Genomic DNA, 25,925 nt, shown 5'->3' on the forward strand with positions numbered 1-25,925 from the left:
CACTTTCCAGGTTGGCTTCTATTTTCATTTATTTTGAACATGTATGTTTCCGTGTGATTGCCAAGGAATTGGAAATTTAGTTGTGCTATTCTTACTCTTGGTTTGTGCGTAGTTCTTGCCTTAAGCGTTTTCTAATTGAGTTATAAACCATAAGATTAATGTCAAACTTTAACCATAATTTTCCCCTTGGTTTTCGCTTTATTCTTTTGTTTTGATTATTAAACTCACCAATATCCCTTCTCCTGCAAATTATTTTTCTGTCTCTGGGTTATCGTATGGATTTTTCTTTATATATGTATTATTCTACTCAGGTTTCTTTTATCCTTTTTCATCATTTATTTTCTATGCTAGCAGGCTTGATTGGTTTCTCTATCCAAACGCTGGTTTGAGGCGCTGCTTGTGTTTGGGGGGTGTTCCCTTGCTTGGGGGTTGTCCCAAGTGGTGCTCTCCCATGTGGTGGAGACCTCTCCACCATGGCATGGGGTACCCACGCATGGTGGGAGGCCTTCCCCACCTACATGGGGGAGACCACCTACGTGGCTCCTCCCACATAGGGGTGGAGGTCCATACCACCAGCATGGGGTGGTACTTTCACCACCCATGCCTCTCCTCTCCTCGTCATGCCACCCTTTGACAACATATCGCCATTTGTTGACCTTTGCACCTTTGCCAACCACTGTGCTTTCGTCTAGGTTGTGAAGGTTTGTTTTTGTTTCTAGCTAATCAAAACTGGGGAGTTAAGGCCAATTTTTGTTTTATTTCTTTTTTTAGGGGTTGGTTTGGATATTAGGGTTTTGGGGGAGATTATTGTAAGGTTCATTTGGTATGTCTTGATTTAAAAAAAATTGTGTTATAGTTTTTTTTAAAGTAAATATATATTTGGTTTTGAACTTTAGAGTTTTATTACAATGTTATTTATTCCAGTGTTTGGATTGAGAAGTTTTTTTTTTTCATAATGTTGAAGCTTTGTTATTGGGTTGAGTTTTTATCTCTATCATATGGTAAATTGGTTTATTCCTTTGTGTGCATAGAATTAATTAATGGTTATGTTGAATATGATTATTGGGTCTCAGGTTCCTGCAAGTATTTTTATAATGTAAGTTTTGTGTCTGGAATATTTCATTTTATTTATTCTTATTGTTTTTCTGTATAGTGGATGGTTTCGAGTAATTTAATAGATTTTGGGTCATTTGATGTTCTTTATGTTTCATGTATACCCTGGATTTTGGAAATAAATTATTATTTAGTGAACACATTTTTGTAGTTTACCCAATAGCCATAATCATTTACCTCGAGCAATGTTTTATTCCTAGGGTGAATAATAATTAGGGAATTATTTATTTAATTTGTATTAAATATGTTGATTCATTAATCTACTTATTAAAAAGTTATTTTGTGATTGAGTTTATATTTACAATGTATGTTCATATAGTGAAAATAATTAATTATGAACATATGTAGATGTGACAAATGATTATTAAATAATGATAATTAACTTAATGAAATTAATTTAATAATTGATGAATTTAATAATTAATAAGTGCACACTCTTGTATTTGTACTTAGGTGTTAGTTGATCCCCTGCTTTCCAGTTTTGATTATCGTAATAAGAATTGGTTTAAGGTTTTAGCTATCCATGTAATCCTTAATGTGCCCCTCTTGAGATAGGGATGTGTGTGGCCAAGTTATAATATTGGTTTTGAATCTATCAGGATCACATTTTGATGTATATTATATGATGTTTCACTTATGTCATGGAGTGTTTTTTTTTAGTAGGCTTAGTGTCACGAGGGGGAGTGGCTCTCAATGGGGGTCAAGATCTGGAAGTGATCGCCAAGACAACCCATTGGGAAGGTTACTTAATAAGTGATAACCTTAATAATGAATCAAGGGGTTGGGTAGATAATCACATTAATCAAGATAATGTATGCCCCACTCATGGCTTGAGTGCTCGATTAGGCTCAAGATGAGGTGGGAAGGCTTGGAATGGCATGATCAAATGCATTGTCCTCTTGAAAGGTAGGTTGGTTCCACATGAGTCTTATATGGGGGACAGGGGTTGGGAGAGGCTGCTGGGACAACCCAGGATGGGGGTCGAGGCCTATAGAGACCTGCCAGGACAACTCATATCAAGCTATGTGATGCCACTCTCCCCTTGTGAGAACTAGTGTCTTGCTCCTATGTTTTGTAGCCTCTAGAGTATCCTTGTTATGAGATTCATCTTTGTGCACCTTGATTGTTCGGCCTGACCCTTTGGAAGAATGTTATGACCATGTATTGTTTATCCCATGTTTGTATGTTTGTGGGCTATATGTCTATCTCCTAGCATGGGGGGTGGTCCTTCATGGTCCACATGGTTGGGTGATAGATGCCTTCTTCCATTGGGGATTTTGGATCTATTCATGCATGGATTGGCTTCGTTCTTTCACCTGTTTCTTCTCTTGGATTTGGTTAGCTTAGTGGATTAGGTGAAGCATTCACCCATCTTTTATATTATAGTAATGACTATATCATATGTAAATTGTATTATGTACATGCCTTCTAGGCAAATGATGTAAATATGTTGTAATCAGAATGTAAATGAAGGTGTTTTAGACAATGTGATTTAGTAGGACCTATGCTAGTAAATTGAATTAATGATCTTATGTAATTTGAAATGCATTTATATTTGTTGATAATTATTTTGTATGTTGTAGTAATGATTGATATTGGGTTTAAAATGAATCGAGTCTTAGAAGTTAATTGAATGCTATTTAGTTTCTTTATTCTATAAAATTAAATGTGCAATCATGGTTTAATTTTGTTAACTTTATTCTTTATGCTCATGAATGGATCAAATGTTAATTAATATTAGATTTAATTTTCTTTATGTAGGATGGGTAGTTTAGTAACATCGTTGAGGAACCTTAGAGGATAGTTTGGTAGTTTCCTTCCACTTGTGCATTAATTTTAGAATTGTTTCTAAATTGTTATAGGATGCACACTTAATGTTTCATATATATATATATATCACTCTTGTTTGAGTTGGTCTAGTTAGATCCTCTGAGGTTCCTTGGTGTGGTGTTACACCACCAACTAGAATATAATGTAAAATGAAGAACCAACAACCTTCAATATTTTCTCTGTTCGATGCAAAATTCGATTGAGATATTACCTTTGCACCAAACAAAGCTCTAGCACAACAATGATGTAATAAATTCATAATGATAAAGGACACCAAACAAAATAAAAAATATAACCCTTTTATTGACTATGACAACCAATAGTTTTGCATGCATAACCACAACAAAAACCCTAATTGTTGATAATATATGACACAACTTCCAAAAAATATAGATAACAACCACAAACACAACAAATGGGCACCAAATTTGAATACAACATAGAACTATGTTCTACCTTAAATAATTACACAACTGGATAGTTGGGATCTCAATAGGACTGGTCAAGGTCTCAAATAGGAGAGAATAGCAGGTCGATTGGATTTGATATCATGTTGGAGCAATACTCCTAAGCCAAGATCAAGAACTGCTACAACTTCCACGAACATAGAGAAGATATAAATCACCAAGAAAGATAAACGTATTGAGATTAGATATCTACAAATGTACATATGCTCTACTTACAAAGGCATGAGCAAGAAAGAGAGCACCAATGAGGTGCGAGGGTAGGTACAACCACCCTGATGCAAATACCAATACTCAAGAAATACTGAATAATGGCAACTCATATCTACCTAAGTGTAACTTAAGCAAGAGTAAGTTGTATTTACTCTAACATAAAATAGGAAGAAAGTAAAAATAAAAAAGAGATTAGTCAAGCATTGAGAATAGAGGTGCAACCAAATGAGATTTCATTTACTAATATGAGGTCAAAAAGAATTTTTGAAAAGTCACAACCCTCAAACCAGATAGTATCCCCCTTAAGGTATAAAAGCAAGAGAAATGTGATAGTGAAATCATCGAAACAAAAAGAAGAGAAGCGATAGCAGAAAGAAGCAAGCAAAACACAAGAAATCCCTTAGAGAAAAAAATTAAGAGAAGAGTATTTTGATATAAATCTTGTAGGAGACAAGGGTAGAGAATCGAAGCTTTAGAATACTATCAAAAAGGAGAAGAAAACCACAACCCCAAAATTGGTAAGACAAACAATATCAAACATAAAATAATGCAGAATCCCATACAAAGTTTTGAAACAATGGATGCAGTCATCAAGATCTTGGTATTTGGAAGAGACACCACTAAAGTAGTAGAATATGTTTTTTTTGTTAGAATAAATATGGGAGAAATTTGGGAGGTTTGTAGATAAAGAGATATTATTGGACTTTATAGGGCCCTTAAGGAAGGAGGAACTTGAATGAAACATTAAGAATTACCCTAACCATGCAACGACCTGGGACATGGTCAAAGGGGAATTCCTAGCAAATTTTGGTACCCTAGCAATTCCAACAAAAAAATGTTACTAAGATGAGGAATTTGACACAAGGTGACAATTAATCTATCAAAAGTTATGATAAAAATTTCAAATGCGCAAGGAGTTACATGAACCACTAAACAAGAAACAAAAGATAGAATGGTTCATACCTGATAGGAATAAAGAAATCAAAGTGGGATTAGATGGGAGAGAATTTGGAAAAAATACTAAACTAATCATGATGGCCTACCAAATAGAGGCCCAAGCTTGGAGGAGATTGGAGAAGGACATTAATACTGAGATATTTGAGGATATATAAACAAAAGGATAGAGGTTGGTCACACAACAAGAGATTCCAATTGCTAAGCCTAAGAAACCGGAAAGGATATAGTGCACATATTTTAACCAGGAAGGGCACATCTAGAATGAATGCCCAAAAGATAGAGTAGAGAATACCTTACAATAGTAAAATCAGTTAGACAAAATGTTTTGTATTGTGTTATATGTGAGGAATGAAACCTGCATTTAACTAAATATTTCCCAAAGAAAAAACCTCTAGTTAGGAATAGAGGCATTTAGTGTTGTCAAATTCATAATTGTAGTATTGACAAAAGGACTGATGTTGGTTATTAGATCCCACCCTAACAATATAATGAAACACCTATAAAATGTATAATACCCAACAAAGCTATTAGGATGATAATAGACAATCCAATTATAAAAGTGTTGGGCAAAAAAGAAGTGTACATATTATGGTCAGGTTAGTCACACTATGTTTACATGCGATGTTGCCATTTAAAAATTCTATCAAAACCATAATTATAGTCAACATCCTAGAGGAATGAGTTGAAGAGAGAAGCATGGGTGATCTAGAGGATGCCACAATAGGGCATAAGAATCCACCACCAATGGATGTGTGGTCCTCAAACACCTACACAAAAGACCATTCCAGAGAAGAGATAATTGTGGAGAAAAAGAAAAAAGAAAAATGGAGGAAAGAAGAGAGCTAATATTCTCAAAAGACCAGACATAGATACGAGGAGACATAAAAAGAAAATATTGGTAGAAGAAGGATTTGAGGAATACTATTGTTGTAAAGTAGAAGAAGAGGAAGAACCATCATAGTTTCAAACTAATTAGAGACAACATGAAAAGGTCATAGAACAGGCCAAACAAACAATAATGTAATAATTACAAGAGGAATTAGGTTGTTTTTTGAAGGAAGAAGTGAAAATACTAAATGATCTAGGTATACTATCCAGTCAGAAAAATTTGGCCGTAGAATTAAAAAAATGGAAAAGCATTAGAAAATAAATAAATAGGTGAACTAACTATTAGAGGACCATAACTAAAAAAATGGTTCATTATTGATCAACGTCCAATTGAATGATCACAATGTGAAATATGTTATGGTAGACTTGGGTGTGGACCTTAATATAATTCCATCCACCACATGGGCTCAGTTAGGAAGATCAAAGCTTATTAAAACACCCATGAATATTAGCCTAGGTAACAATTCCAGAATGGAAGGTACATGGAAAAATGTTGAGGTGAATGTAAATGAAATTAAACAATATGTAGATTTCCAAGTAGAGATGAAGGAGCCATTCAACACATTTCAGGCTCTACTGGGACTAGATGGCTTGTTAATTATAATGGTATCATAGATTATAGGCCCGAGGAAAATATTTATTTAATAATGAACAAATAGTGCATATCACCCTAAGAATTGAAGACAAGTCATATGTAGAGCCACTACAAACTATCCCTACCCAACCTTTATGGAATATATATCAGACCCCCACTCATTGGATTATACTATGTATTCATGATTAGAAGACGCACACCTACAAACTTGAACAATGACGAACCAATATTAGAAACACAAAATACAAAATGAGGGCTTTCACATATTAAACTACCAAGATTTTTTGGAGTAGGAGATGTTGAATATATTTCAGAAATGGGAAAAATATTCAAAGAAGAGAAGGTGAGGATTACAATATTACAAGATACACCGATTTTCAGTGTTGCATGTTGGTGGAATACATACAAGAACATTGTTTTGGATTTGGCTGCCTTCATAATTCTCATGAAAGCTCGATACCTACAAAAAGAAGAAGAATACCCCACCATCCCTGAAAATTAGGGAACAATCATCTTGGAATATCGGCTTTACACTTGTGTTACCACATAGATAAGAGATAAAGAATACAATCACCACCTCTATATATAATTATTCTAATTTACATTAACACCCATAGTACAAATATGGTATATCAATTAAGAAAGGAGAGTGACAACCAAGGAACAAGAAGATGTCTAACGAGAATTTATTCATACATTATCATTTTGGGATGCAAATGAATAGATACACATGGCCTTGAGAAAAATCAAGGAGATCATATTCAAACTAGTACCAAAGAATGTATCCTTAGAGCCTAATCCATCACCCTGAAGTCAAGGAATATGGAAGTTAATAGAAGGGCTAGATAAATAGATACAACCAGTACCAAACATAATTTATACAGTCCACAAAGAAGAAGAGGTAGATCCTACACTTGATATTCAAGTAGGAGAAGTGGTGAGAATTATTACAATCAAATGTTAAATATTGGGGAGGAGAATATAGATGCATTAGATAGCCCAAAGATGGAAAAAATTGGAGACTACTAGGAAGGACCAGTTGTTGCATTAGTTATTGAATTACTAACAGAATATGAAGAACTATATCCATGAGCTTTTATAGAAATTCAAAAGGTATTAAGGAAGAAGTGTGGAGAATGAAAAAACAATTAAATCAAGGCACCAAACCACATCAAAATAGACCATATCACTTAAATCATAATATGAAGAAAAGGGTGAAAACATAGTTAGATAAAATGTTGGTGGCCAGAATAATCAAATTGGTCAAAGATTTAGAATGGATAAGTTTGATGGTGATACAAAATACAAAGACGTGAGAAATCCAAGTATGTGTAGATTTATGGAAACTAAATAAAGCATGTATACATGACCCATTACCTACACCTTTCATAGAACAAATCCTAGAATTTGTTGCTGAAAGGGTAATCTATTCATTCATGGATGGGTTCTTCAACTACCATTAGGTCTGGTAAGGGATGAAGAATAGCCTAAAACAATATTTTTCATTGAATGGGGATCTTTTAAACATACAATAATGTTTTTTAGGCTAAAAAATTCCTATGTTGTCTTTAGTCGAACAATGGTTAATACTTTCAAAGATTTTATTCATGATTTTCTCGAGGTATATTTAGATGGTTAGAGGATACATGGGTTGGTGAAGAATCATATTCAAGGACTCTAAATAATGTTGGGTAAATGTAGGAGTATGTAAATATCTTTAATTCTATAGAAATCCATCTTTGTAGTCCCCCTTGGCACACTTTTAGAACATATTATTTGTAAAGAAGGTTTGATGGTAGATCCAATCAAAATTTCTCTAATTATGTTCACCTAACACCCCCTAAGACACCCCAAAAAGTAAAAACATTTCTTGGATACACTGATTATCATAGGAAATTCATTAGAGGATATGCCACAATAACTACATTGTTATAAGACTTGTTGAAAAATTGGAAGTCACATAAAGACATCAAATGGACAAAACAATGCCAACAATTATTCGATACTCTAAAACAAAAGAAGAAGCACCCATCCTTATCATTCTAGATTGGTCCATACCCTTTCATGTTCATGTGGATGAATTCCGAATTGCCAAAGATGTCATACTAGCCCAACTTAGAGGAAACAAGGACCACCTAGTAACATGTTAGGAATTGCATGCAGAAAATGTCAATTATATGCATATACATATTAAACACAGGAATGAAAAACACATTGTAGACACCCAAAATTATCCAATCTAATTAAATAAATATTTTATTTATTTAATTATCTAAGCCTAATTCTTCTATTAATTAAATAAATCTTTATTTATTTAATTAATTCATTTATCCTCTTCTAGCCTTATTTCTCATTTAAATAAATACATTTATTTATTTAAATTATCCTTTTCCTAAATTAAATAAATATTCTTATTTATTTAATTGATCCCACTTCTTCTATTAATTAAATAAATATTTATTTAATTAATTAATTCATTAACCTTTTCTACCCATGACACATGTCACTCATCTCTTAATTCCTACACTACCTACCCCTTTCATTATTTTATTATTTCTTTTACCTACCCTCTAATCATAGCCGACCTCCTTTTACACCTCTCAATCTTATCCCTCCATTTCATATAGTGTCTTCTATATAAGGAGATGCTTCCTTCATTATCAAACCCTAATCATTCATTCTAATCAATTATCATAATCACTCAGACTAATCGACAATCTTGAAGACTTGGCTACACTACGATCCTACTTGCAACCACATTCCGTTCTTTGTTGAGCTCTTGTGCACATAAAATCTGAGAGCAAATATATCAAGCAAGATCAATGGAGATAGGAAGAATGGAGATCAAAACCCTATTGGACATGTGATGGTATAATCTTTGTGATTTCATTTGATTTGCATTGTCTTAGGTAATCTTCATATGTTATGGTGGATCTTTGTTGATTGTTAGGCTAGGGTTTTGTGGTTGGATTCATTTAGCCTTTCAATATTGTTATTATTGTTATCCATTTTCACCATATACATTTTGGCACGCCCCGTGGGACATGGATTTTTCTTAGATCTGTGTTTTTTGCAGATTTTTCTAACCCTATATTGCTATTTTGTAAAACAATTTGGAGAATAACCTTGTGCAGCTAGGGTTTTGGACACAAAATCAAGATCTTGGAGAGATTCGATCATATATCACAAACGGCTTGGAAATTTTGCACCAAATTTTGTTGGCAGGTTGAAGAAAGTATCAGGAGATCTCAATCCAAAATTCAGAATTTTTGGAGCACATTTTCATTTTTTATGAATTTTTTATGATTTTTCATAAAAAATTATTTTTGAGAGCAAATGAGAGAATTTTTTGGATTTTCTTACATTTTTGGAAATCTCTCATAATTATACATAGGATCCGTTCTTTGTGATTTTAATTTTGATGCAAAATATTTCCCTAAAAATCGGATCTTTAAAAATTAGGGTTTTTCCTTATTTTGATCAGATCTTACAAACCGATTCGAATTTTGACATCAAATTTTTTGTGCAGGTCAAAAAAAGTATCAGAAAGATTCAATAAAAATTTCATTTTTTTTGGATCTATTTTGCATTTTTTATGAATTTTTTATGATTTTTCATAAAAAATTAATTTTGAGAGAAAATTAGCGAACTTTTTGGATTTTCTTACATTTTTGGAAATCTCTCAAAATTATACACAGGATCTATTCTTTGTGATTTTAAATTTGATGCAAAATCATTCCTCAAAAATTAGATCTTTGACAATTAGGGTTTTGCATTATTTTACTCATATCTCACAAACTGCTTGGATTTGTTGCAGAAAATTTTTGTACAAGTTTGGAAGACCATAAAGACTCTCCAGTAAAAATTTCAGATTTTTTGGATCGATTTTGCATTTTATATGAATTTTTTATGATATTTCATAAAAAATTAATTTTTGAAGCAAATTAGCAAATTTTTTGGATTTTCTTACATTTCTGGAAATCTCTTGAAATTTTACAAGTGGTCTTTTTTTATGATGAATCAGATCTTTGAATTGGTCAACAAAACACATTATTGAAGGCCCCTATTTCACAAAGTCTTTTGGATCTAAAATTTACCTAACTTGTGTGCTTGCAGGAAGGGGTGATTATTTCAAACAATCCAAACTACTAATAAATCTTTGTTGCAGATCCTTGGCAAGGGTTTTTGGATTTTTATTGTGTGCCTTGTTTTCATAGATTAGCAAACACTTCAATTGGTGCACTAAAATTGAATCATTGTCTTTTGTGTCTTGAGCAATAGGCTCTTTTTGTTTAATCTTTAGAGGGCCTGTCTTCCCGTGTGGTCATTAGGACTACTAGTGAGAAGAGAACGACCCAAGTGGTAGCGAGGAAAACCCACCTCATCCAAACCACTATAATCAAATGTATTCATGGTGAAAACTATGAATAACGTGTGCTGATTAGTTCATACCGACACTATGTCTCCCCATAAACCCATTTGATCAAATTTATTTGATCATTTGTAGGGCGTAACCCCTACCGGCTAGGAGCCTTCTGTATTTATAGAGCTGAAAGTGCCGCAAGTATGGCCACACGAGCAGATGCCCTTACTAGCACCTTTTTGTTATAGAAGCCCAAATCCTTCTAGTTGTTGGGGCAGGAGGTCGGACCTCTGGTAGCGGCCCACACACACGGTTCTTAGTAGAGATACAAAGTTTGCCACGGGGAGTTTTCGTGGGGACTGATGCTTGGCTGACCCAAGAAGTGAGTGCTGAGGGTGGAGCCAGTGAGGTCAAGCATCTAAGTATCCGCTCTTAATAGCGTAGCCTCGGGGGTAAAACCTCATGTGGGATCAACAACTATTGTCTTGGCCAGCCATAAGAATTGTGCTTGACTTATTTTAAACATTCAAAACATTCAAAACCAAACAGCAAAACATTGTGTCTTTTGTGTTTTCAAGTGTATGCAAAATATTTTTACATCAAACAACACACTTTTCTTGGAGAGTCTAAACACTTGCAAACATTGAGTCCTCATCAACATTGTGTCCTCTTGTCACGAAAAACAGTCAAACATTCAGATTTGGTCACAACTTCACAAATTCGAAAAATTTTACAGTCAAGCAAACAAGAACAATCAGTTTCAGAATTCTTGAGCTTCCTAGGTTGTTTCTCCAGGTTTTCATCTAGCATTCAACTTGTCTTTGGGTCTCACAAAATCCATCATTGCTTTACATCTCTCATTACATTCACATTTGTCTAAACTTGAGTCAAAAGGTCACTTGCTTGTCCTCATCATACTTTGTCAACACACTACATACAACAACACTTTGCTAAGTGGTCCCTCATCAAGGTTTCTTACCTTTGGGTCTCATTTGGTTTTACTTAGAGTCAAGGTCAACTTACCTCATCAAGAGAAACTATCCTCTCTTTGGAAGTCACACCTACTCTACTACATACATACTTGGTCTTACACTTTGGACATTACAAGTACACTTCAGACTCATTTACATTCCATTCAACTCTTGGTCTTCCATACTCTTTCCATTTTTCATCTAGTCTCTCACATCTTGGTCAATACCTAGTTCATGGTTGAAACCCGTCTTCAAAAATCTAGGAGAGAAACTAAAGAGGCTCAAGAGTCCGCAAACATGAGTTCTTATGAGTATGACAATGAGATATTTTTCAATTCTGATCATACTACATTACCTGACATGGATGCCTATAGAAACAATCCAAATGTTGAGAACATGGACACTATAAACAAAAATGCTACACAAAATGACAATGTGGACAACTTTTCAGTACATTCAGCAGATGTCGAAGAATCCATTATGAATCCCCATTTCAATCGATTGGTTGAGGAAATAATGAGGAGAGATAGACAATACTTCTTACAAATGATGGCACAAAGTGGAGCCAAGATACCTCATGATTTTGACATGTCTCAAATAATGGAACATAGACCTTTGCAACAACCTCACTCCAATATGGATCAAAGGAGACCTAATAGTGGAGGAAATAGAGGACCACACATGGTACCTAAATCACCATCAGCTTTGCTTCAAAAACCATAGGTCCCACATACACATGGTCAAACATATGATACTCACCTTCGCAAACCATTATGGAAGTCTTATGCAGACAAATATGCTCAATCACATATCAATGTTAAGGATCAACCACCAAAGCAATGGGATATTCCAAGGCATGCTCAAAATTTGGACACAAGGAAACCTCATGTCAAATTTGGGGGCAACACAATGGAACATGACATGCCTGTAGAATATGGTATACATGCGCAAAATAGATATGGGGTTCCTCAACATGAATCTATACCAAGTGGTCCATATACATAGCATTACTACAGACCTCTTCCATATGAACATGTGTATGATCAATATCATCCATATATGCAACATGCTCCTCCTCCAATTGGTGCCTCAAGCATGGGGTATGGTCCAAGAAGTTGATCTCCACCTAAGAGCAATTTGGAGCAACAAATCAGGGACTTACAAAAGAAAATGGAGGACATAAATACACCGAAGCCAACATACACAATGAGAGACATATGTCCTTATCCATTTGACAAGAGCATTCCAATGCCTCCTTTTCCTGCCCACTTTGTGACGCCTAAATTTGACAAGTATAGAGGAAAAGGGGATCCTAAGGCACACATAAGACAATTTTTCACAGCTTGCATTGAGGTAGCAGCAGAAGAGACATATTTGATGAGATTATTCCCACAAAGCTTAGGTGATCAAGCTATGGAATGGTTCTCCCAACTTCCACCTGGTATTAAGTCATGGGGTGACCTAGTAGAAGCATTTATTCAACATTTCTCCTACAATATAGAGACAGACATATCAGTCACTACTTTGTGCAACATCAAGCAAAAAGAGGGAGAATCTTTTGCATCATTTTTACAAAGATGGAGAAATCTAGCTAGCAGATGCTCTTGTGAGATTCCACAAAAATAAATGGTAGAGATGTTCACCCAAAATGTTAACAAAGAGATTGGTTATGACTTAAGGAAAGCTTGTTTGTCCACCTTCAAGGATGTCATTGAAAAAGGCTTAGCAACAGAAAAGGTCCTAATTGAACAAGGAGTCATTAAGATATTTAAGGAAAACAAAGATGACTTTAAAGGAAAAGACAAGCCAAGATTTTGGAATAAAAACAAGAATACAGTCAATGATGGTGTTGTTGATGCCAACACAGTGCGACCCAAATTCATCTTTTCTGGATCAAGTTCTACAAACAATCAAGTGAATACTCAAACAACTTCTAGATCACGAAGGAAGTACACTCCTTTGGGAGAACCACTTGAGTCAGTTTTCAAGAAGTTAGTGGCAAACAAGGTGATCACAATTCCAGATTTCCCGCCATATGAACCAAAGGTTAAACCAAACTGGTGGAATGATGATGAGTACTATGAATTTCATAAGAGCAAGGGTCATAAGATAGGAAATTGTCATAGACTGAAGAACATCATACAGGATCTCATTGATAGAGGTGACATTGAGATTGAGGGACATTTATCTAATCAAGAACATGAGATGTTTAAGGAACCATTCCCAAAACATGACAAGGGAAAAGCTAAAGCCACAGAGGATCAAACCAACTATACCAGAGCATCTTACAATTATGATTCAACTATTAATCACATTTCAATGGACAATTATGTCTCTACCATTATCATCAAGGACAAAGCGTCTGAGAATTCTACTCAGAGACGCAAGATTGTCCTAAAAGGTGTTGGATCTTCTTCTGAACCTACCTCTGAATGTCATGTTACAACTCATCGAGGTAAAATCACTTTGCAAGGTGCTCCAACTAAAAACACAGCCTCTTCATCAACCAAACCTGAGTATGACCTTGTAGAACAGTTAGGGAAGACACCCGCGCTCATTTCAATCCTTGAACTATTACGCATATCTCCCGCACATAAAGCCATTCTTGACAAAATCTTGAGAGATACTGTTGTTCCTACTGATCTAAACGTGGACCAGTTTCAAGCCATGGTGGGATACCTTTCCATTCCACACTCCCTTACATTCATGGAAGCTGATGACGCCTCTGTAAGTCAGCCGCATAATGCACCCTTACACATTGAAGCCTTCATACACAAACATAGAATAAAACGAGTCCTGATAGATGGAGGAGCTGGTCTAAACATTTGTACATTGAGCACTATTAAACAATTGGGATATTTCGAAAAAGCTGTGAATTCTACAAATAAAATTACTATCAAAGCATATGATGATGAAGAGCGTTCATCCAAGGGTACAGTCACCTTACCTCTCAGAGTTGGGCTAGTTACGAAGGATGTGGTTTGTCAAGTCCTAGACATCGATCTCACATGCAACATGCTCTTGGGACACCCATGGATTCATGAAATGAGCGCAGTCCCATCTACATATCATCGATGTATCAAGTTTCCACACAATGGAGTTGAAGTGACCATCAAAGCGGATCCAAATCCATTCATATATTGCAATAATTTGCAACCTCAATCAGAAATAACAATCCCAGTCAATCGCGAAGCTGTTCCTTCATCAGCATATGTGGATCCTGAATCCTTAAAAGCTTCTACATCCAAACAAGTAGAGCTAAAAGAAAAGTTCAAGATTAAATACCTAGGATGTGGTGAGTATATATTTCATGTTGACCAACTCCCATTATCTCCTAAGGTATTCTGTCAACAAGAACAACCTACAAAAAAATTGCAATGCCAAGGAATTGGGTGTGAACCACCTAGTGTTGTGGCTACTAAGTCTGAATGCAAATCTCCTCTAGTGGTGCAAGCATCTCTTGATATCAATAGTCCTAAGAGTGGTTCCTGCAAAGAATCTATTGAGTCTATTGCTAACCCTCTTGATAACTCACATAGCCTTACCATTTCATCCACTCATTCCATTTCCACTCCACTCCTAGACTTGGATCAACAAGAATTACAAAAGCCCTTACTCATTGGGGATCAAAAATCAAGATTTGAAAAGAAAAATCTAAAAGTCAAAACTAAAGAAAAGTCCTTAAGTCCAAATCAAAATCAAAAGCTATTGGACTCTACAAAAATCAAAGTCAAGGATAAAAATCCTATGAAGCAAAAAGAGCAAGAGTTGATCTCCCCTAATATCAAAATAACTGGGGGCAAAAGTTCTAAAATTTCAAGTCAAAAAGCATACTTGTTGATCCTAAGTCTCCATCATGCTATCCTACTTTCACTTCTTTTCACAATCATAAGCCTTCATCAATCATCCACTTGTTCCACACATCCTTTACCTTCTGGCGATACATCATGGACCTTTAATGGAGCTTACTCAAAGGACTTTGTTATTAGGGATGCCCAAACTTCTTCAGGTGACACGCATACGGGCCTGTGTAGTCCACACACTAGTAATTCTATCTCAGTTCCTTCATCGAGGAAGACATTCAATCAAGCTGCACATCATTCAGTCAAGGAACAATGCAACTACAATCACAAGGTAAAGCCTCACACATTTGAGGTAGGTGACTTGGTTCTCAGAGAAAATCCCAAAAATCAGCAAGACAAAGAGAAGAAGGGCAAGTTCGAACCAAATTGGCTTGGTCCTTACATCATTACAGCAACATATGGATCTAGTGCATATCAGCTCTCAACTACAGAAGGTGAACCTTTGGAGGATCCTATCAACAACATGCACCTTTGAAGGTTCTACACATAGCTCTTTGGAATATCCTAATTCAAAAAATACAAAAAAATCAAAAAAATTCAAAAATACAAAAAAAATTATAAAACAAAAAAATCGTTATTTGGTGAAAACCTGGCAAACAGGCGCCTTGTGACACAAAAAACATTGAAAAATCAAAAGAAGTAAAGAGAAATAATTTCGTCCAACGGTGAAAACCACTTCGGTGGCGCCCTGGGCAAGTACCATGGTGAAAATTGGGTCACCAGCGCCATGTGTAGAGACATTGCTCCTCCCTCCTTCAAGATTCACTTTCATCCTTTCACTTTGCACACACTCATAACCTATTCATCCATAATAAACTTACCCATTCCCATCATGGCTTGTTATTGACCTACCCAAGATTGGTTAGCCATTCATAATAAACATTCCTTTTCCTCCCTTTCCATCCATAATAAATCAGATCCTATCTATGGCTAAGGCAAATCCTACGTCTAGTAATGGGTGTGGAACTGAGAATATCACATGTTTCGAGGAGTACAGTTTCTTCCAGCTGCCTTCAGTCTATCCACGCACAATCCGCAATAAAGCAACATTTGCATCACAGATCCACAATAAAGTTTCATCTTCTCCGCAATAAAGTATCAGTTTCATGGATTTAGTCAGTTTTAGATGAGACACAACAGCAACAATGGGCTTCAACAAATCAAATCTTTCAACAGACTCAGACAACATTATGGTTTAGTGCTATCTATCCTTTCTGTGAAAGTAAACATTGTGACCACAATCAAATAAGACTTATACAAGTGACAAGAGACACTAAACTTGAGGACTACAGTGGATGTTGGTGTCGAGTCTTGGTTTTCTTTTGATTTCATCTTTTTTGGTGACATGTCTTTTAGCTTTTCCGGGATGTCTTTGACTAGAGATTATATCTCCAGGATGTCTTTGACTAGAAAGGCGAGGATGGGGTATCGTCACCTATTTGTATTTTCTGTCTGTGGATTGTCTCTTAGTAATGCTATGACTTGTCCAAGGATATGAGGACACTGTGAGTCTAGTGTGAACTGGGGCATTCTTTGTTTGTGACTGTCTTATCTCCATGCAAACAGGTACAATGACTTTCTGGGTCAAACATATGCCTCGATTGTCATAACCTACTTGCCATAATAAAGCTCAATGATGATAACGCACAAAAAGCTCTTTCACTTTCATATCTTCTATCTTCCATCCCCCTTTCTTGATTGACTTCCATCGTCCTTCTCAAGTCCACGTAGCCTGCTATCACATGACTGAGTATAATGACACACCAAAAATATTTGCATTTCATGTAGTTGCACCTACATTACCACATATAAGTATTTCATACATACATATAGATATCACAACTACCTCACATCCTGCACACAACACCTGTTAGCACAATTTACATTTGCATTATCATATTCATCTGCATTACTTACATTCACATTCGCATCATGCATACACATATAAAACATAAACGAACAAAAACAAATAAAAAATATTGCATTGCATCATATACATATTTGCCTCCATACCATAAGCATCACATAAGAACATCTCATCACATAGGTACACATGCATATAGTTGTCGCAAAGATGCATCATCTCATATATATATATAAAGTGTCATGATACAATGATGTCAAAATCATATGGCTACAATCACCCGCAGGTGTCTACATCATTATACAAAATGGTACAAAACTGATACAAAGGAACTCACTGATCACTCCTACCAACACTATTGGTAGTGCTAATCCTATCCATGTCATGGTATCCCATGCCACGTGTCCCACCCTCATCTCCAGTCTTGGATCCTAGAACACTCGTCTAAGGGCATCCCTGTCTCTGTCTTGATCGTATGGAATCAGCTCCCCATCAATCGGTATCCGCATAATCCTATATACATCCTCCAGGGTGACTGTCATCTCACCCATTGGCAGATGAAACGTGCATGTCTCAGAGTGCCATCTCTCAGCCAGTGCAGTCAGCAAACCCATGTTTGCCCAAAACTCAAGCACATACAGCACATGTCTCAAACCCATCTCCTCGATGGCAGCTCTGTCCTCAAGCGACAACTCAGGTCACAACCTCTGTGTCGACGGGAATCTCTCCCGTGACTTTGGCATCGGCAAATACTCCTGCAGTCAAACAACTCAATCATGTCAGTTATAGTGGCATTCACTGTTTATCACAAAATGCTACTCGCTATCTAAATGCATATGGCTATTTACCCTAGTGGCACTCACTGTTCATCACAAAGTGTTGCTATTTATCCTAGTGGTACTCCATGTTCATCACAAAGTACTACGTGTGTGACACTCCCTGTTCATCACAAAGTGTTACTCACATTCGCACTCCCTGTTCATCACAAAGTGCTGCTCATATTTCAGTACTCCCTGTTCATCACAAATTACTCTATCTTGGTACTCGCTGTTCATCACAAAGTGCCTTGATCTATCCTAGTCTTCCTAGAGGACCTGCTTGAGTGTATCCTCTCAGCAGCTTATCCAATCGACAACATATGTTTATCACAGAACTGTCGATTTGACCTAGAAGACCAAACTTGCATTTTTCAACGCAAATGCGCTTACATGACATAAACGTGCTCAAAGACTGCATAGACACGCCTGAAAAACACAGACGCGCCTTCTTGACACAGACGTGCCTATGCTCTGCACAGACGCGCCTGGACATTTTTTGACACTTTTTGGACCCTAGTCTAAGCACATTTATTACCCTATTCGACATGCATTAATGACAAAATTAAATGCATCAAAGTACGAGGAGGTTTGGTGGTACTTACCAGCTCTCCTGCCTCTGCTGGCCTCTGAAATCAACGAACACGGTCGAATCTATGCACGAAAGCCATCGCTGCTGACTGCTCCTGCTCTATTCTCGCTCTGCAATATGCTCTTGTGGTTGTGTAGATGACAATGAGGATGTATTTTCCCCCGTGGTCTATCTTATAGCCTACCCTAGCCCTCGCCTTCATTTTCCGAGTCAGTCTTCATTATCCCGTGACTTTGTCACTTTATCCGGTCAATCCATTCTAGCCTTTCTTTCTTATCGAGAGATTGTCTGCAATCTTTCCAGACATTTTTATCCAATCTCTCGAGGGGGCATATCATTCCCATTCTGGGGAAACTCTGTATCAGTTCATCTTATCTTCTTTGAAACAACGCGACAAGCCGCATTGTCTCAAAGAGGGGCAAAATGTAAACACCCAAAATTGTCCAATCTAATTAAATAAATATTTTATTTATTTAATTATCTAAGCCTAATTCTTCTATTAATTAAATAAATCTTTATTTATTTAATTAATTCATTTATCCTCTTCTAGCCTTATTTCTCATTTAAATAAATACATTTATTTATTTAAATTATCCTTTTCCTAAATTAAATAAATATTCTTATTTATTTAATTGATCCCACTTCTTCTATTAATTAAATAAATATTTATTTATTTAATTAATTCATTAACCTTTTCTACCCATGACGCATGTCACTCATCTCTTAATTCCTACACTACCTACCCCTTTCATTATTTTATTATTTCTTTTACCTACCCTCTAATCATAGCTGACCTCCTTTTACACCTCTCAATCTTATCCCTCCATTTCATATAGTGTCTTCTATATAAGGAGATGCTTCCTTCATTATCAAACCCTAATCATTCATTCTAATCAATTATCCTAATCACTCAGACTAATCGACAATCTTGAAGACTTGGCTACACTACGATCCTACTTGCAACCACATTCCGTTCTTTGTTGAGCTCTTGTGCACATAAAATCTGAGAGCAAATATATCAAGCAAGATCAATGGAGATAGGAAGAATGGAGATCAAAACCCTATTGGACATGTGATGGTATAATCTTTGTGATTTCATTTGATTTGCATTGTCTTAGGTAATCTTCATATGTTATGGTGGATCTTTGTTGATTGTTAGGCTAGGGTTTTGTGGTTGGATTCATTTAGCCTTTCAATATTGTTATTATTGTTATCCATTTTCACCATATACACACATAAATAATAATAGTGAAGAGACAATATTTAATGTGGTTCACCCAATCTCGAGCTACATCTACCAAATAGAGAGTCCAATATTATTGTCTAGTAAATTAAAACTGATTACAATAGCAATCCCCTTGCAACTCAATAGCGCTGCAAAATGCTACAAAATTCTTGATAGAAAACCCTAACCCTTAGCCTTTTTATCAAGGCTTATGTCGGTTACATAGTTAGGGTTACAACATGTCATCCAATAGAAAAAAACACCCGACACCTTTATAAAATAATAAAAGTCTTTTTGGCCTCGCGGGGTGCTGCCCCTTGACCCCATCTTAGGGGTGTTGGCCCCAAACCCCCGTCAAAAAATATGGGGGAAAACCATGGCGATAGAAGTAGGCAAAATTTAACCTCTGAGTCTAATTAGGCTCCATATAACAACATAACATTCACCAATAAGAACTTGTCCTAAGCCAAAAGAAACTACACCACCATATAGCGAGAATCCTTAGCCATGGTCTATTCATTACAAAAATTTTAACACTACTTAATATCCACTCCCTTTACATTTTACACTGATCATGAGCCCCTAAAATTCCTTTTAAATAAACTCATGATATAAGGTGTATATGTAGATAGTTTTTACTAACTCAAGGATTTATTAACCATAATGGTCAAATCTAAAAGAAACAATCAGGGATCATATTATCCATCAAGAAATATATAGGAGAAGAGCCCAAAGAAGCTAATGAAGAAGAATTGCCTAGGACATATCTTATCAGGATCACATCCATTCTGAAGGAATTTCATGATGTTGTTGAGTTGCTTTCAACTGGAACATATCCTTCAAATATGAATGCCCATGACAAAAAGCTACTATTAATAAACTCATTACCATTCACTTTAATTGAGGGATATTTGTACAAGAGAGAAAGAGATGATGTACTCCCGAGTGTTGTCCATGTACATGAAAGTGAACAATTCTAAAGGAGGCACACAAAGGAATAACAAGAGGACATAATAGTGGAGATGCTACACCCTAGAAAATTGTATTATCTAGATTATGGTGGCCAACTATATACAAAGTGTGATATTTATCAAACAATTGGATTCCCTATAAAGCAAGATGAGATGTCATTGCAAATAATCCTCACACAAAATCCATTTGAAAAATGGGTGACTGATTTCATTGGCCATATTGACCCTCCAACTAAAATATCTAGAGTAATATTTATTATTACTAGTGTGCATTGCCTAACAAAATGGGAAAAAGTTGAGCCAACTAAAGATTATACTACATACACCATAATCAAATTCCTCTACAACAATATTATCACTAGTTTCAAGTGTCCATTAAGCATCATAAGTGGCTAGGACAAAAAAATTGTTAACAAAACTATCATGGAGCTACTAGAAAACTTTAAGATTACACATAAATGGAATACTCCCTACCATCCATGGGTACATTGGGAAAGTGAAGTATTAAATAAGTTCTTACGAACGACTCTCACCAAGATATGTAATGTGAACAAAACTGATTGGAATATCAAAATTCTAGCAGTTCTTTGGGCTTACCAGAATATGTTGGAAGATTGTGTTGTTGTGGTTGTCATTGATGTCAAACTTGTTTTTTCTAGATAATTGTTGGTCCGGAATGTCTGTTGGTGTAGAGATATCTTGTTGCGTTGTTGTTGCAATTGTTTTATTAGTTGTTCTGGAAGTGTTCTGTTTTGGAAAGTGATGCTGATATTGTTTGATGTTGTTATTTTCTTTGGTTATGGTTTTGGTATCATTAAAATGTTGGTTTTGTGGTCCAGAAATATATTTGTGTTCTCCAAAAGTTGTGGTATATTTCATACTAGGTTATGATACTCTATTCTTGACCTATCTTTGGGTCCAAATATGATTTGTAGAAGGTAATTTGATGTGTTATGGGTCTCACCGTAGTGTGTGAAGATCTAGATTAGAGTTATTTGCACTGGAGAATATGTTTGATCATTAATTTGTTGTGTGGATGTGTATTATGTTGGTATTATTTTAGCTATGTTCATGTGATTGCAGAGTGGTGGTTTAATCTTTGGAAGATGTATTTTGGTTCTCTCTTTCTTTTGGAGTAGATCAATGTATGTGTTTTTGGTCTAAAAGGTATATTTTGGTTCAAACTGACTTCGTTCAAGATTTAATGATCTATCTTATATATAAGGAATGAATGTGATGAGTTAAATATGCAATGAGGTTTTGAGTGTAGAGATATTGGGAAGAATAGTGTAGAGGATGTGGAAGGAAGTGTGTGAAATTCAGTGAAGAGTAGAGAAGAAGAGTTGTGTTCAAATGATGTGCAAGCTATTTTGAGACTGTGGCACATGTATGAGATAGAGTATCAAAAATTAAGGCATGAGTTGTGTGTGCTGATGTTGGTTGCTTGATGTAGAGTCCAAGGACAACTTCATGTTAAGGAGATCCTTCTTTTCAGATCATTTTTGTATTTTGGCCTATTTCATATAGCTTCATGTTTTGCAAGTCCTTTGTATCTTTCCCCAAGAGAAGTTAGCCTTGGTTTGCAAGTCTGAATCAGTGATCTCTTTTCATTGTAATCTGATATACATTGTGGATATATTTTGTGGGCAGGTGCTCACCATGGTTTTTCCCTGTTTGGATTTTCTACATAGAAAATCTTGGTATTCATGCATTGGATATTTGTTGATTAATTGTTTATATGTTGCATTAAATTTTTTATTAGACTGTTTCACTCCCCCTCTTAGTCCTACCTTGGGTTCAACAATTGGTATCAAAGCAAGGTTCCTCTTGAGTAAGCTTAACCACTTGAGGTTGATGGTATGATGAAAGAACAAGGATCCGGTCAACTACTGAGAGTGGGGGGTGAATCAGTAGATAGAAAAATTGATAAACTTCACGAATCTTAAAATCAATCTCTCAAAGTAAACTTAGAACTATCAATGCAATATGACTGTCAAGATGAAAAATTGTTAAGCTAAACCGGTTGACTATTACAAAAGATTAATAATAAATAACTTGTAACTCACAAACATGTCTAAATACTTTTAGTGACATAAGTAAAACTTAATTTCATATTATTGTCAGTTATCATGATATATCAAAGTGGATTAAGTAGTTAAGAAAATAAACCATAGAAAATATAACCACAAAAACATTCACCACTTGACACAATATTTAAGAACAGACCCTGTTAGGGACCACTCGGTTAAGGGATTGACTTTAATGCCTTGTTAGAAGTAATAAACTATAAGGAGTAACCTTTGTAAAGGATTTAGAATCCAAGCTAATGTATCACCTTGTTAGAGGATTTGAATAACACCAAGCTTGTTAGAGCTTACCCAGTTAGGGGATTTAATTGTTGTAATTGTTAGAAAACAACAAGATTTTGCTGATCTGTTTGAATAGAACTTCACTTGCTTGTTCAGATCCTTTTCATTCTCCTATTTTCCTTTACTCAAACTACAGATACATCATCTGGTTCGACAATCACACACTCAATTAAAATTTTCCAACTCTGAAACTAAACAACTCAGACCTTATAAACAAATCAACTAGGTCGATAACACAACAAAAACCTAATTCACATAGAGATTACATACAATTCGGTTCAAGTATGACCATTGGATTGCATAACAATCTCTACACATCATTCAAGAAATCCTTGACCTCTCCTTGATCACCGCTTCATTAAACTTAGTGACTCATCATGTGCTTTTCATTACATGTAGTATACTTTCTCATTCCCAAGACAAAAACCGTTACCTCAACGCGCCAAACATGCTTTGAAATTCTCTTCATACAATATGCATACATGTCATAATCACTACCACTCACCATCAGATCATAAACCAATATAACCAATTCACCAAACTTAATCGGTTAGGGTTTATCAAAACAATAGGTAGGGTTTACCGGTTCAACTCTCCAATACTTAGCAATACTGGTTCACTCCACAAACTTACCTACTGGTTACAGTTTCCTTTCACTAGCTCTTCCTAATGGTTACAAAACAACATTACAACAACATCATTACCAGTTTAATTGACATCAATAACAACATAACATTTCATTAATGCAATCTTCATGCAAATGCCAACAATCTCCCCATATGGCCTTGATGGCAATACAAATATCAATACCATTGATTGCTGTGATTGTGAATAGGAATCCTGGTTTACATTTTACCATGTATTCTCTTTGTCTTCAGCTTGTCACTGGTTCTTCTCCCCCTTTGACAACAATGCCAAATTGAAAGTAAAACATGCAATGTAAAACTTCACTGTTCAACATCAACAACATGCAACTTGATGCTCCCCCTATGGAATAACTCCACTTCTACACCAACCCTGTTGTAAAATTCTGCAAGTAGCTTTGAGACTGATGTAATCTACATCATGCTCAATTTACCTCATGAAGGGGTACAACCCCTAGGTGACTTCTAAGATAATCAAAAGTAGTCTTAGGAAGAGGTTTAGTAAAGATATCTGCAAGCTGCTCCTTGGTAGAAATATGCTCCAAGATCACATCTTTACTTTGCACCTTTTCCCTCAAGAAATGATACTTTAATTCAATATGCTTGGTTCGTGCGTGCAAGACGAGGTTCTTTGAAATATTTATGACACTGGTATTGTCACATAAGATCTTTACAGGTTCTGTAAACTTCATCTTGAAACCTTCTAAAATGTGCCTCATCCAAATAGCCTGGGTACAATTCATATAAGCTGCAACATACTCAGCTTCAATAGTAGACTGTGAAATACAACTCTACTTTTTGCTACTCCATGAAACAAGTCTTCCTCCCAGAAAGAATGCTCCACCGGTTGTGCTTTTCCTATCATCAACATTACCTGCCGAGTCTGCATCTATGCACACCTTCAAATCAAAGTTTCCTTCATATGGATACCATAATCCATAGTCAACAGTACCTTTCAAATATCTAAAAATCCTCTTGGTTGCTATCAAATGTGTTTCCTTCAGATTCTTCTGAAATCTTGCAACTAGACCAACTGCATGAGCTATATCCAGTCTGCTGTGAACAACATAGTGCAATTTTCCAATCATTGACCTGTACTCCTTCTCATCAATAGATATGGCCTCATCTTCCTTAGACAACTTACAAACTGTAACCTTTGGTGTCCCAACTAGTTTACAGTCACTCATACCAAATGTCTTTAATACCTCCTTCACAAACTTAGTCTCTGTAATGAAAATACCACTCTTCATTTGTTGTATTTCCAAACCTATGAAATTTTTTATCTCTCCAACTAAAGACATTTTAAAATCATTTTTCATTTCATTTACAAAGTCATTTCTCATGTCATCATTCCCTCCAAATATGATACCATCTATAAACACTTCACTAACCAATATCTTATCTCCTTTAGATTTGAGATATATGTTGCTATCTTCACTGGTTCTTTGAAAAGCTATCTTCATCAGGTGTGAATAAAGCCTTTCATACCATGCTCTCAGTGCTTTCTTTTATCCATATAATGCCCATGCAACTTACATACCATCTTTCTCACCAGTCAGAGTATAACGATTTGGCTGCTCAATGTATACTTCTTCTTCCAGTATTCCATTCAAAAATGCTGACTTTATATCCATCTGGTCTACTTTGAATCCCTTGTGTGCTGCAAATGCAAGTAAAGTTTTGACACCTTCCAGTCTAGCCACTGGTGCAAAAGTCTCACCATAATCTTCTCCTTCTTCTTGTGCATAACCTTTGCAAACCAGTCTAGCTTTGTTGCGAACTACAACACCATCTTCATTCAACTTGTTCCTGAAAACCCACTTAGTACCTATTACATTTTTATTTACTAGTCGGGGTACTAGAGCCCAAGTGTTGTTCTTCTCAAATTTTTCAAGCTCCTCCTCCATAGCTTTAATCCCAATGATCATCTCCAAATGCTTCCCTAGCAGTTCAAGGCTCAATAGTGAATATCATGCAAGAATTCTCTTTGATTATTCTTCTGGTCAAAACTCCAGCATCCTTATCTCCAATAATCTACTTAGGATTGTGATTAAGTCTCACATACCTTGGAATAACATGATCATTATCTTTAGGTTCTTTTTCATTGTTATCATCTTCTTCTTCTGAGTCTACCTATTCCGATTAAACTAGTACAACAACATTCTCTTTATCGGTTTCAGGTTTTGGT

The sequence above is a fragment of the Cryptomeria japonica genome, chromosome 11 (genome assembly GCF_030272615.1).
Source record: "Cryptomeria japonica chromosome 11, Sugi_1.0, whole genome shotgun sequence".
Taxonomy (NCBI): Eukaryota; Viridiplantae; Streptophyta; class Pinopsida; order Cupressales; family Cupressaceae; genus Cryptomeria; species Cryptomeria japonica.